Source organism: Gopherus evgoodei, chromosome 19 (assembly GCF_007399415.2).
Source record: "Gopherus evgoodei ecotype Sinaloan lineage chromosome 19, rGopEvg1_v1.p, whole genome shotgun sequence".
NCBI lineage: Eukaryota > Metazoa > Chordata > Testudines > Testudinidae > Gopherus > Gopherus evgoodei.
This window is the reverse complement of record NC_044340.1, coordinates 2,242,388-2,254,948: the sequence shown is the minus strand read 5'-3', so window position 1 is coordinate 2,254,948 and position 12,561 is coordinate 2,242,388. Positions and strand designations below refer to the sequence as shown.

The following is a 12,561-nucleotide window of genomic DNA, read 5'->3' as shown; positions in this document are numbered from 1 at the left end:
CTCACCACTGGGGTCAAAACCCCCAGGATTCCTGGGCCCAGCCTTGTTGGGGTTACGAGGACTCTGCCACACATGAGAGTAGAAAGAGCGTCCTTGGGGTCAGGCAGGCCTCTGGGTAAGGGGGTGGGGACTTAGATCCTTTCTCTGGCCAATTGCACCAGGGTCACGTATAAACCAGGGAAGTTCTCCACAATAGCTGGACCTGAACCCCCTGTACACTTGTATTCTGTCCTCATTGCTTCTCTGTCTCTTTTCCCCTCATCTCTGCTGCTCCCCTTCTGAGCTTTCTCTGCACCTGGCCCCACAGCACTTCCTGCCAGCCAGAGACTGCCTGTTCTAGGCCTGCTCCTGTGGATGTGGCCTCTCTCCTGATTCCTGAGGAAAGGAACCTTTCCAGGAAATGGCCATGGCTTCTGAGAATCTGCATGTGGCTAGTGGACAGCACCAGGAATCATTTGGCTCCTGGCACACAAGGCCACTTAAAAGCTGAGCACCCAGACAGGGGCTTGAACCCTGAACCCTCAGATTAAGAGCCTGATGCTCTACCAATTGAGCTACCTGGGCTTATTCCAGCCATATTCACCACAAAAGCGAGCAGATACACAAATGAGAGGCAAAAAAAGTCCCAGGAACCCCTCCTCTTTTTCTGCACAGCCCCTGCCTGTCAGCAGGATTCCTCCTCCTCCTCCCTCCTGTGCCTCAGTGTGACTAAATCTCCACACCTAGGCAGCTGGTCCATCCGCTGCACCCCAATCCCCCATGCCTGAGCCTTCCTGCCAAAGCTCTGCACCTGGCTCCATAGAATTAAGTCTCACATGTCGCTGAGAACTCGACATCTTGTGCCCAGAGAGTCTGAGCCCCGCTCAGCAGATGACCTGAGAAACACAATGTCCACCTTTTCCAAAGAAGTGCTTGGAGGGGTTTTTCTCATGTGGCCTAATGGGTAAGGTGTCTGAGTGAGGGTCAGAAGATTGATGGTTTGAGTCCCTTGGTTTTTGTGTTTCTGCAGTTTTACTGTTGTGCTGAATGTCCTGCTCCCTTCAGGGCTGGAACCTCCTCTTGGCCGCTTAGGCCAATGCTCTGGCTTCAGCTAGAGCCTGGGAATGAGTTGGGGGTTGGGTGTCACAAAGGCTGGGGCATGAGCCCCAGGTGCTTCCAGTCTAGCCATTGCCATTCCTGACTTGCCAAAGAAAATGGGCGGCTGCCCAGGATGGCGTGTAGAGCAGTTTCCCTCTTCCAAATGTGCGCCTGTCCCTGTGCTTGAGGGGGTTGGTAAATAGCACCTTGGGAGCCTGGGTGTTTCTCTGCTTCTCGCCAGCTGGGGAAAAGCCTCTTGGGGTAAAATCTCCTGCCCCACTGCAAAAGTGAGCACTGTGAGTGGGAACAGACAGAGGCCACACCATGGGGGCTGGCCCTGCTTTCCTACCAACTTGTGATGTTATCCACAGAGCATCAGCAGCTGCCCTGCATGCTGGTGACCTTCAGTGGGTGTTTGGCATGGCAGGGAGCAGCCTGGCTGGGTGTTTTTGTGCCTGTCTGAAGGCCACACATAGGCATGGTCCTGCCCTCCTCTTGCCCTGACCTCAGTTGCTCTGTGGCTTTTAAGCCTTCCCTTGGAGCCGTCAGCACCAGCTGCCTCTGCTCTAGGTGCCCAGAGGAGGAGAGGTGTGTGGGGTCACTTTTACAGATGCCCCTTCCCTGGTACTGCCATTGCTCAGCTGCACAGAGGAGTTTTCATCCCCAATCCCTGCCTAGCAGCCCTCTGGCACCATTCCTGAGGGTCACCCTGCCTTGCTCTCTTCCTGCCATGTTGGGAAAGACAGCTCTCATCTCTCATCATTAAAGGTCAGGTGGGCCAACTAGGGGTACAAGCTCCTTCTATGTTTTCCTACTGCAGAGCCCAAGATCAGAACTTATCTTGGGTGCAGGCACTGCTGTGCTCCCAGAAAACAAGCCACTCCTGCACAAAGGGGGATGAAAGGATCTGTCAAAGCCTGGGATTAAACCAGGGACCTTTAAATCTTCAGTCTAATGCTCTCCCAACTAAGCTACTTCAGCAGCTGCATAGTAGTATTTTGGCCTGTTGCTTCTCTGTCTGGGATGTTTTTGTCAGCAGTTGAACACAAAAAGGACAGGAAAATGAATGGCTGCTCCACACCCTCACTGGAGGAACCCAACGCCCTTAGCTGTGGTGAGTAAGAAGTGTCTGTTGGCTGACAGGGCCTGTCCCCCAGGAGATGGAACAGCAGCTGCCGCCTCCTCCTGGACTCCAGGCTGTGGGAAATGCTCATTGCCTGGCTGCATGGGCGGATGCTGCTCTGTGCTCTGCAGAGCATCTGTATTGCTCTGTCAACGCCCCGTCTTCACTGAGCCAGTCTGGTAAGGTCCCAAGTGCCCCCTCTGGCCTGGTAGCTGAGAGTCTGTGCAGACATCAACCCTCTGCCAGCCCCACAGGTAGCAGCAGCGCCAGACCCCTCAGCACCACAGGGGCACTCAATGCACTTCCTGTGGGGAAATGGTTCCTTGTGGTCCAGCTGCTAGAGTGAGAGCCAGGAGAGAGCAGTGTCTGGCTCACCTTGGGGGAGAGAAGAGACTTGATGAGGGAAGATCTCCCTCCATCCCCCCCGCAATGCTGGTCAGTTTTATTGTCACTGTAATAGTCAGTGCTTCCCTTCAGGGCCGGCCCTAGAGGGATCTGGAGTCTGGGACAAATCCCCCTTTTCCCCCCGAGGCCCTGCCCCCACTCCACCCCTTCCCCCAAACTCCCACCCCGGTCCCATCTCTTCCCATCCAGCACCATTCGTCTCCTGCCCCCAGCTCTTCCCATCCCCGCCCAGCGCCTCCTGCACTCCACTGAACAGCTGATCACTGGCAAGTGGGAGGTGCTGAAGGGGAAGAGGAGGAGCTTGTCAGCAAGGCCTGTAGTGGGCGGGGGAGCTGGCTGCCAGTGGGCGCTGAGCACCTATTTTTTCTCTGTTGGTTCTGCAGCCCCATAGCTCCCATGGAGTCGCTGACTTGGCTTCTTTCGCACTCTAGAGAGAGGAGCAGAACCAGGGCTATGGCTGATCTATGGGGCACTAGGTGAGTGGCAGAGGCTTCAGGTGCTGAGAGTTTGCCTGACCCCTCAGGGACACAGTGTGAGGTGGTGCCCCAGGGATCTCTATGAAAGGAGCAGAACAGGATTTACTTGGGGTGGGGAGAGAATTGAGAGTGTCTCAGGGGGTTGTACAGAGGTATTGCCTGGGTGAGAGACTGGCTAAAACACAGGCCATGCTGTGAGCAGGATTCAAACCTGCGCAGGGGAACCCTAGTGGATTTTGTCTCCAACACCTTAACCACTCAGCCATCACAGCTGTGAGCACAAAACTGCCCCAATGCCAGAGAGACTGGTAAAGAATCACAATGTCCAAGCTTGAAGTCATCTGAACTACAGAATTCCCACCGCAAACCTGGCTCCCAAAGCACAGGGGGGATTTGGGGTTTGTTCTCTTTGCTTAGCCATGTGTAGTCACACAGAGAGCGCGTTTAAAAGTCTCCCCTCCCACAGACCGGGAATGGGAAATGATTCTCAACTTGAAGCTTGATGTGAATGAGGATGTCTGGGCCACAGGGCCAGGGACTGACCTTTGCTATAGAAACCAGTGACATGTGGAACCAGGCTAAGGAAAATGTTTCCTGGAGTCAGTAACTGGAATAGCAGCAGTATTGTGCAGAGAAATGTCTCACAAGAGGAGTCAGCGCATTGGTGGTTCGGTAGCAGAAGTCACAGCTACAGCAGGGGAGGTCTAGCTTTGGTTTCTGGCCAACAAAGGGATGAGTTTTATTGTCTCCAAATTTCAGTAGAAAAATTCAGACCCAAACTGTGTGTGGTGGGGGTTTCTCTGGTTTCCTTTGTTTTTCTCATTTGAAATGTCCTTGATCATTTTTCTGTGAAAACTGTTTGGACAAGGTCACGGAAGAGTTAGAACAATTACAAATCTCCATGGGAGTGAGAGGGTCTCAAAGCGCCGGGGGAGGTGTGGAGATTTTCATGGAGGGGAGTTGAGGAGATAAATGAGAGGCTTTTGCTCCAGCCGAGGGAGCGGCTTGGCAGGTTCATTTTTACCAATTGAAACCCGCTCTCCACACACACACACACACACATTGCTCCCCTGCTGCTGCTGCCCCAGCTCAAACCCCACTGTCACCCCCAGCATGTGACCTACAGCTTCCCACTGACAAAGCCCTTATCTATCAGAGGCAAAATCCCCTCATCTGCCCCTTCTCCCAGCTGAGCCCTCCCCCCACAGAGCCCAGGACAACCCTGACCCAGCCATGCTGGGGGTTCGGGCTTAATCTTCAAAGCCGAGCGCAAAACCTTCAGCCTGGCAGGTTTCGCTCCCTTCCCACCTCGGCCCAAGCGGCAAAGGAGAAACGGACGAGACACGCCAGCTGGAAGACGCCTCCCTCCCACTTCTCTATAGCCTGCTGTGCCGTTATTAATATGAACTGGGACCGTAGAGATCATTGTTGCCACCACTGTTATATATGTGCAGCAAATATTGTGCAAAGGTTGGCATGTGAGGTGTCTATGACAAGGTTATGATTTGCTGGTTATAATTATGCTGGCTGTATGTGTGTACCATTTCTGTATTTGAAGTTATGAATATGGTCTATGTACTTGTATCTCAAATGTATTTGATTCCAAGTAGCCTCAGTGTCATCAGCCCCCAACTCCTTCAGGAGTCCCTAGCAAAGAGACCCCTCACACTGTCCTGGACTCCCTGGGAGGTGCCTCCCACCCCCTGCCCAATGGAGCATCAAGGATTAAAGTGGCAGTATCTAGTGTCAGTGGGGTTCAGTGGCTCAGTCTAGACGCCTGCGCTGGGGACCCACCCCCATAGCACTGCTCGAGGGGCTGGGCCTGGGGTGTTCACAGCCCCTTCCTCACCCGTCCCTGAGCCCAGCCTGGCTCCTCACCTGGAACAAAGCAGAAGCGTCCGTTGGCCTCGCTGCTGTCCAAGTTCCAGGCGCTGCTGCTGTCCCACAGGAAGCGGGCCGAGCTGCTGGGGCTGGGAGAGGGATCCTCCACCTCCTGCCCTGGGAAGGCTGGAAGGTCCCCACTGACCGGGAAGGGCGATGCCTCCTGCTGGAAATCGGGGCTGGGCTCCTGGGGCAGCTGCTGCCCACATAACAAGCCCCGGAGCCACCCTGCCCGGTTCCGCTCCTGGGCTGGGTCCTGCCTGCCCAGCTGCATCCTGGCCCAGCTCCATCTTGGCCTAGCCGGTGCCTCTCCCACCTTGGCGCCTGCGCTGGGAGCAGGTTGCCTCTTCCAGAAGGCTGGGCACTTCCACCTCCTGGCCCGGCCAAGAGCTCCTTCCCCGCCAGTGGGGACAGTGTGGCCGCTCCGCTCCTGGGGAAGATGGCAGCTGCTTCCCTCAGGCTCTGGGGCCGCCTGCAGGACCTTCTTCCTGAACATCCTCAGGCGCCTGGCCATCCTGGAACCGAGCGGCGAGCAGATGTGAGTCTGGGGTCAAGGCAGCCTCTCACTTACCAACTTGTTTGGTCTCTCCCCATCCCTGCCCCAGACAGAGCAGCTCCTCCCCCCCCACGGGGTGCAGGGAGTGCAAGCTACACACACTGGCAGGAGTTCATTGCATGATCTGCTCCCCTCAACCTTCCCCCTCGTCATCCCTGGGGCTGCAAGAACTGGGGAGTCTCGTCCTTTTCGAGCACTGGAGTCAGTCACAAAGACCGTTGGTCACTTTGGACAAGCAGCTCCCTCTTGCCAGCCCAGGACACACTCACCCCCCGCCTCACCCCCCACCCAGGCTAGAGAAGGAACAGAACCCAGGAGTCCGGACTTCTCCTGGGAAACCATTCCCCACTTCAAAGTCCCTAGACATAGCAAGGCCAGGGCCCCCTCGTTTCCCATTGATTTCCATGCTCAGCAGCTCACTGGGTCTGGTCCAGCGCAGAGACTCTCAGCCTGGGGAACAGTCTCCCACAAGGGAAGGGCTGGGAGCCCCATTGCTGGGACCTTGCCAAACGCACAGGAGACGGCTCTGGAGAAGCCCCTCCCCGGTCTGAGAGTGAGGGGCTCCTGGGGGCTGTTTGCAAATCCAATCTCCTCTGGGAGAGATTCTCTCCCCATCTTTCTGCCTCTCCCCAGACAGACAGGGGACGCCACTGAGGAACCCTAATGCCACTCACTTGCTCTGGTGACAGAGCGATGGATGGAGGATGTTCAGTGTCATCCCTCGCCCTTCTCCTCACTCTCCAAGCCCAAGGCAGGCTGGAGAGGGGGGTGGTGACCTGAGGAGTTACCCTGCCCAGCCAGCAGGCAGGGTGATGACACTGAGCGATCAGCTGGCTGGGAAAACAAGAGTCTGTCTTATTGCCAGGGAAAGGAGAAACTTGGCCAGCAGCAGGGGGTGCAGAACATCACCCTAGTGCGGGGGTGACAGCACCTCCGGGATCCTGAAATCCCAGCACTTTACACACCTTCCTGGAGCCTCCCCACCCCCCTGGGCTGTCGGGACTGTGACCCCAACCCTACTGATGAGAAACAGGCCTGGGGAGGGGAAGCTACTGGCTCAGGGTCACACCAAGTGTCAGATGTATGGATGGGACCCAGCAGTCCTTCTTTCCAGGCCCCTTCGCTAACCACTGCTGCACACTCCCTCCCACAGCTGGCAATTACAAGCAGGCCCTCATGGCCGCTCCCCCTGCCTATGAGAGGGAGTGTGCTCCGCTGGAGTCACTGGAGCAGGGGACTGGGAGTCAGGACTGCTGAGTTCCATTGATGGGATTTCATACTTTCCCGCTATTGGAAAGTGCTGGGAGAATCCCCCAGGCAAAGCTGCTCTGACAGTGCTAAGCAGCATCTGACCATTCAAGGGTGGAGCGCACTGCCCAGGAAGAGGAGTGTTTGGCTCTGGGGTTTCTCTTCAGCCCAGTCTAGAGAGAGGGGCCCAGCCATGGAGTTTGGCTCAAGAAGACCAATTCTCCAATTTGTTAAAGGCGTTTTGAATTCCAATCCTGTGCTCCAAAGTGCTTGGTGTCAGTTGCAAATTTTAGAAGCATGCTCTCCACTCCATTTTCCAAATCAGCAATGAAAACATTGAATAGTACCAGACCCCAGACTGATTCCTGTCGGACCCACTAGGTACACCCTCTCCATTGGACAGCCAAACGTGGAGAAGGGCTCTTGGAGTCTGGGCTTTCAACCAGCTCTGCACCCACATCACGCTGATTGCATCTAGACCGCATTTCCCTCATTTGCTTGTGAGAATGTCCTACGGGACTGTGTCAAAAGCCTTAGTAATATCGAGCTAGATCCCATCTACTGTTTACCCACCTCCACTAGGCCCAGAACCCTGCCAAAGAAGGAAAGAGGATTGGTTTGGAATGATTTGTTCTTGATAAATCCATGCTCACTCGTCCTAAGAACCAAAGTATCCTGTAGGTGCTGCTGACACACAGATTGTTTAGAATGTATTCCAGTATCTCTCCAGCTGTGGAAGTGAGGGTAGCTAGTCTGTAAGTCCCAAGGGTCTCTTTGTTCCCCTTTTAAAGATAGGTCCTGTCTTGTTCATGGATGGGAAGATGTTCTTTTTCAGGGATCTCAGACAAGAACTGGGGCACAACACCTGGTTTGTTAAGGCCACAAAAACAGAGGTAGGAACCTCTTCTGTCCTGCTGGCAAAGAATCCCAGGTGCCTAAAAGACAGGGACTCACATCCATGAATGGGCTTTGAAAAAGGCAGTGGTTAAAAAGTTTGGCCCTGACCATTTCTTGTTTCCACAGACTAGACATTTTAGCAAACTTTAGAATTCCTTCGTGCTGAACACTGTGAAACTCCCCTTTCTCCTTCACAGAGGGTTTTAACGCCCCTTATCTCACTCAGGCTCACGACTGCCCAGAGTTCGAGAATTGTCCCTATTCCCATTGGACAGATGGGGAGGAGTCTGAGGTCCAGAGAAGGGAAATGACCTACCCAAGGGCCTGCACAGCAAGGCGGTGGCAGAGCCAGAAAGAGAAGCCGCCAGTCCTGACTCCTGTTCTAACAGCCAGCAAAGCCGTCCGCCCCCAGAGGCAGGGATAGAGCTCAGGAATTGAGATTGTGGGGAAATTTAATTGAAACCATTTCTGTCAGAAAATCCCATTCAGACTAAACCAGGTTGTTTCTCGAAATCAAAACATGTGGGATGAAAGTTCTTTGCAAAAATATTTTGTTGCAAAACAAAAGCATCTCCTGTTTGTCAGAATGTGTTAAATTGCCTCGTTGCACACAAAGAGGAGACACTTAGATCACAAACATGAGATAAGATGCTTCAGTCTAAGCTTAGTAGTTGCTGCCCTTAACAATTTCAAAATAAAAAATACAAATAAAAGAGACTATTTCAGCTATTCTATTATGTCATAATCTGCTCTGAATAAACGTGATAGGAAACCTCATATTATGCACTACTCCTAGTGACACTCTCCAATGGATCCCCATCCTCCACCCACTGTGAGGTAGGTAGGAGCAGATCGTTAATATCCCTATTTGAAAGAAGGAGAAGCTAAGGCTGAGAAAGGAGAATTGACTTGTCTTAGGTCACACAGCCAGCCAGTGGCAGAGTTGGGAATAGGTCCCAAGAGCCTTGATTTTGAAACTAACCATCAGATCTTGAATTTCAAACACTGAATGACTTGAGTAAAGTGTTCTCACATGAGCTCCAGACCAACAACAGTGCACAGTAACTATTCAGCAAGTATTTTAGGAGAACTGCAGTGGTAGAGAGAATCATGAACTGCTCAGAGACCATTAATGCAGCGAAGCAGCAAAATTTGTCAAACATATGACTGGTTATGACTTATTTACTTGGTCTTAAAAGAGAACAACAAGGACTTGAGTCTCCTCCCTGTCAATAACCCCCTGCTCAGCCAATCGGTCACTGGTGGGGATCACTGCCCGAGCACTATTTCAGCCCCATATTTACACACACACACACACACACACTCTGTCTCTCAGCTCATGCTTTCCATGCCAAGAGTTCAACTGTCACCAAATGGATCAGACTGAACAGGGACAGCTTTTTTGTAGTAAAATCACTGAAAGGGAAGGAGAAAACTCAAAAGAGGTTCCTTCTGGTGCTCACCCGTGAACCCAAATACTCTCTCAGTCCTCAAAGAGAGAGCTGGAGAAGGAGACTTGCTGAAGCAAAGCCACAGGGGTCTCTGAGGTTTCCCTGGCCCCTCACCCCTCTCCTGCCTGGCTGATGTCAGCATCTCTCTGTGAGGTCACCACCTCCCCACCACCTTTGACCAATAATCTGAGGTCCTGCAAAAGGCCTTTGTGATGTCACTGCCACCCCCTCCTTTGCTGTGCTAATGTCCTGCCCCTGGCCAGGCACTTTGGAGGTTTGAGCTACTCCCTGTGGATCACCCCACTCAAGGAGCGTTCATTCTAGTCAGCAAGCCAGTAGTTTTGGATCATCTGCAAATTTTGTCACCTCACTGTTCAGCAGATCATTTATTAATATGTTGACTAGTCCTGGTCCCAGTACAGACACCACTAGATACCTGTTTCCATCCTGAAAACTGACCATTTAGTCCTACCCTTTGTTTCCTATCTTTTAACCAGTTATTGATCCACGTGAGGACCTTCCGGAGGTGAAAGTAAGCCGGTATGTTATGGTATGGGGTACTGGCAAGAGCCAGTACGCTGTGCCAGCCCAGCCTGTCTTCCCTAGGCTAGTGATTTAAAGGGCCCAGTGCTCCCTGCAGCGGCCGGAGCCCCGGGCCCTTTAAATCGCCTCCCGAGCCCCCCTGTTGGAGCCCTGGGGAGCAAATCACTGCGGTGGATGCTGCTTTCTCCGACTCTGCCAACACAGAATAGGGGCGGCAGAACCTTCCTTACAGTGGGAGGGTGCACAATTGTCTGAACTGTGGCATACCCATGACACCCCTTCCCTAAGGACCCCCACTCACACCACCTCTCCCCCGAGGCCACACCCACAGAACGCCTCTTCCCCAAGACTGCACCCTTTCCCCCCCCTTCATCTGTCCTAACAGCCAGTAAAGAGTGGTGGGGCCATGGCCCTCTAACCCCCCTGTTCCAGCACCCCTGACACAGAGCTAAGCAGGCAGCAGTGTGTATGTGTATGTGTGTGTGTGTGACAGAGAGTGCTGTGCTGTGCTGAGCTGAGCCAGTGAGAGAAGGGGGGCTGATGTCGGGGCTGTCGCCTGCCTCAGGACTGGTTGCTTCCAGCTGCTGTCTGAACTTAGAGATAGTGTGCCGACATACTCACTCTTCCGCAATGCACACACTGCCTCTCCCCCCTACACACACACATGCTCTCTACCCCACCTCACACACTGCAGTTGAAAAGTAGCTGGCAATCTAGTAGGATGTCCATAGAACAATGGGATAGAGAAACCTGCATCATGTGATGATGCACCAGCCCATTAGGCATTGCAAACCCTTCCCAAAGAACCCTGCAGCCAGTTGCACAGTGGGATAGCTACCCACAGTGCACTGCTCTCTCTGGTGATCCAAGAGATGCTAGCATGGATGTGCTCTGGTGACACAGGGTGGACATGCAACAGCTGTTCAATTAAAACACTTTAACTAAAGCCACATGCCCCTTTAGTGTAGGCCTAGCATGAAAGTGAGACAAGGCCCAGCTCTGTTGAAACTGAAGAACCACAACTTCCTCAATAGTTGGCAGGACTCAAATCTGCACAGGGAGACCCCAATGGATTTTTAGCCCATCACCTTAACCACTTGGCCGCAACTACTTGCTTGACATGTGACTCTCACTGCACTCTAGTTCTGTTCTCACTGACTGATCAATTCCAGTTGATTCCTCAGACCAGCTTCCACAACACACACACTGCTGTGCCGTTGTGTAAGTGTGTCCATGGCTGAACAGCAAGAATTCCTGCTCCTTTCCCTTCTGGCTGGAGCATGAGGAGAGTGTGTTCGTGGTTAATGACGTTGCTGTGGCTTGTCCATTTCCTGCCTTGCTCATTCACACAGTCCCCTTCCCATCATATCCCCAGCACATCAGTGATTGCGATAGCAGGGGGCAGGTTTTATCTGGGGCACTGAGCTTTGCCAGGGGGTTGGTGGCTCCTTTCTTTCCTCACCCTGGAGTAAACTCAGCTTTTTATTCCATCCTTGATGTTTCAAGGAATAACAACAGATGACCAAAGAAAGAGGTGGACAGGGTGGGTCTCAGGGGAGGGGCAGAGAGATTTGAGAGGTTTGCAGGGCAGAGGAGGGTGCAGAGAGGCATGGGTGGTGAGCAGGGTAGTTCTCAGGAGAGAGGTCAGAGAGGTGTGCGTGGTGGGCAGGGCAGGTTTCAGGGGAGGGGCAGAGTGGTATGGGCAGGGTGAGTCTCAGGGGAGGGGCAGAGAGGTGCAAATGATGGGAAGGGTGGGTTTCGGGGAGGGGTCATAGAGGTGTGGGCGGTGGGCAGGTCAGGGGAGGGGCAGAGAGGTGTAGGTGGTGGGCAGGGTGGGTCTCAGGGGAGGGGCAGAGTGGTGTGGGCAGGGTGAGTCTCAGGGGAGGGGCAGAGAGGTGCAAATGATGGGAAGGGTGGGTTTCGGGGAGGGGTCATAGAGGTGTGGGCGGTGGGCAGGTCAAGGGAGGGGCAGAGAGGTGTGTGCGGTGGGCAGGGTGGGTCTCAGGGGAGGGCTCAGAGAGGTGGGCAGCTCAGGGGAGGGGCAGAGAGGTGTAAGTGGTGGGAAGGGCTGGTCTCAGGGGAGAGGGCAGAGAGGAGTGGGTAGGGTGAGTCTCAGGGGAGGGGGCAGAGAGGTGTGGGCGGTGGGCAGGTCAGGGGAGGGGCAGAGAGGTGTAGGTGGTGGGCAGGGTGGGTCTCAGGGGAGGGGCAGAGTGGTATGGGCAATGGGCAGGGTGAGTCTCAGGGGAGGGAGCAGAGAGGTGTGGGCAGCAGGCAGACCTTGGGGTAGAGGGTGGAGAGGCGCGAGGAGGCCTTGGGGGAGGAGAGGAGCGAGCGAAAGGTGGACCAGCAGGCCTCAGCCAAAGAGGAAGAGCAGGAATGGGAAGTGGTCAAATGGGAGTGAGGGCAGAGCACAGGTGGGGCCTCAGAGGGAGGAGAATGAGTGAAGGGGGTGGAGTGGGGGGACAGCACCACGGTCTGGGCAGGGCCGCCCAGAGGATTCAGGGGTCCTGAGGCAAAACAATTTCAGGGGCCCCTTCCATAAAAAAAAGTTGCAATACTATAGAATACTATATTCTCATGGGGGGCCCCTGCAGAGCCTGGGGCAAATTGCCCCCCATGCTCCCCCCCGTGGCCCTGCCCTCAGCCTTTCCTCGTAAGTCCCCTGTCCCCTAATCATTTTTGTTGCCCTCCCCTAGACTCTCTCCAATTTGTTTCTGTAGTGGGGGGTTGGGGAAACTAGATGCAATGCTCCAGATGTGACCTCACCAGTGCCGACTAGAGGGGAATAACCACTTCCCTCGATCTGCTGGCAACGATCCTACTAATCCAGCCCAATATGACCAGTTACCCATATTGAATACAGACACAGCAATATTTGATAAATTGGTTCCTGTCCATTCAGAA

General features: G+C 54.0%; 1 protein-coding gene and 2 non-coding genes across 3 annotated transcripts in view; all 3 read right to left on the bottom strand.

Moving 5' to 3' along the window:
• LOC115637192 (zinc finger protein 436-like) overlaps window positions 1-12,561 on the bottom strand; it is a 346,365-nt gene that overhangs the window by 104,490 nt on the left and 229,314 nt on the right. The window lies entirely within an intron of this gene.
• Window positions 492-564, bottom strand: TRNAK-CUU. Its single transcript has one exon. It is a non-coding gene; the product is annotated as a tRNA-Lys (tRNA).
• TRNAF-GAA lies at window positions 1,986-2,058 on the bottom strand. Its single transcript has one exon. It is a non-coding gene; the product is annotated as a tRNA-Phe (tRNA).